The sequence below is a fragment of the Abramis brama genome, assembly GCF_963993115.1.
Source record: "Abramis brama genome assembly, chromosome: 21".
NCBI lineage: Eukaryota > Metazoa > Chordata > Actinopteri > Cypriniformes > Leuciscidae > Abramis > Abramis brama.
Genome location: NC_139983.1, coordinates 1,241,412 through 1,242,500, shown reverse-complemented (window position 1 = coordinate 1,242,500; position 1,089 = coordinate 1,241,412).

The following is a 1,089-nucleotide window of genomic DNA, read 5'->3' as shown; positions in this document are numbered from 1 at the left end:
GTCTGTACGATGTTCTGGTGCTGAGATATGGCTTATTCATGTTGTTCTGGGTGGTTGCTATGGTGTTGCTAGGCGGTTGCTAGGGTATTCTGGGTGGTTGCTAGGCGGTTGCTAGGGTATTCTGGGTGGTTGCTAGGCGGTTGCTAGGGTGTTCTGGGTGGTTGCTATGGTGTTGCTAGGCGGTTGCTAGGGTATTCTGGGTGGTTGCTATGATGTTGCTAGGCAGTTGCTAGGGTATTATGGGTGGTTGCTAGGCGGTTGCTAGGGTATTCTTGGTGGTTGCTAGGCAGTTGCTAGGGTGTTCTGGGTGGTTGCTATGGTGTTGCTAGGCGGGTGCTAGGGTATTCTGGGTGGTTGCTACGGCGTTGCTAGGCAGTTGCTAGGGTGTTCTGGGTGGTTGCTATGGTGTTGCTAGGCGGTTGCTAGGGTATTCTGGGTGGTTGCTAGGGCGTTGCTAGGCAGTTGCTAGGGTATTCTGGGTGGTTGCTAGGCGGTTGCTAGGGTATTATTGGTGGTTGCTAGGGCGTTGCTAGGCAGTTGCTAGGGTGTTCTGGGTGGTTGCTATGGTGTTGCTAGGCGGTTGCTAGGGTGTTCTGGGTGGTTGCTATGGTGTTGCTAGGCGGGTGCTAGGGTATTCTGGGTGGTTGCTACGGCGTTGCTAGGCAGTTGCTAGGGTGTTCTGGGTGGTTGCTGTGGTGTTGCTAGGCGGTTGCTAGGGTATTCTGGGTGGTTGCTAGGGCGTTGCTAGGCAGTTGCTAGGGTATTCTGGGTGGTTGCTAGGCGGTTGCTAGGGTATTATTGGTGGTTGCTAGGGCGTTGCTAGGCAGTTGCTAGGGTGTTCTGGGTGGTTGCTATGGTGTTGCTAGGCGGTTGCTAGGGTATTCTGGGTTGTTGCTAGGGCGTTGCTAGGCAGTTGCTAGGGTGTTCTGGGTGGTTGTTATGGTGTTGCTAGGCGGTTGCTAGGGTATTCTGGGTGTTTGCTAGGGCGTTGCTAGGCAGTTGCTAGGGTATTCTGGGTGGTTGCTATGGTGTTGCTAGGCGGTTGCTAGGGTATTCTGGGTGGTTGCTATGGTGTTGCTAGGTGGTTGC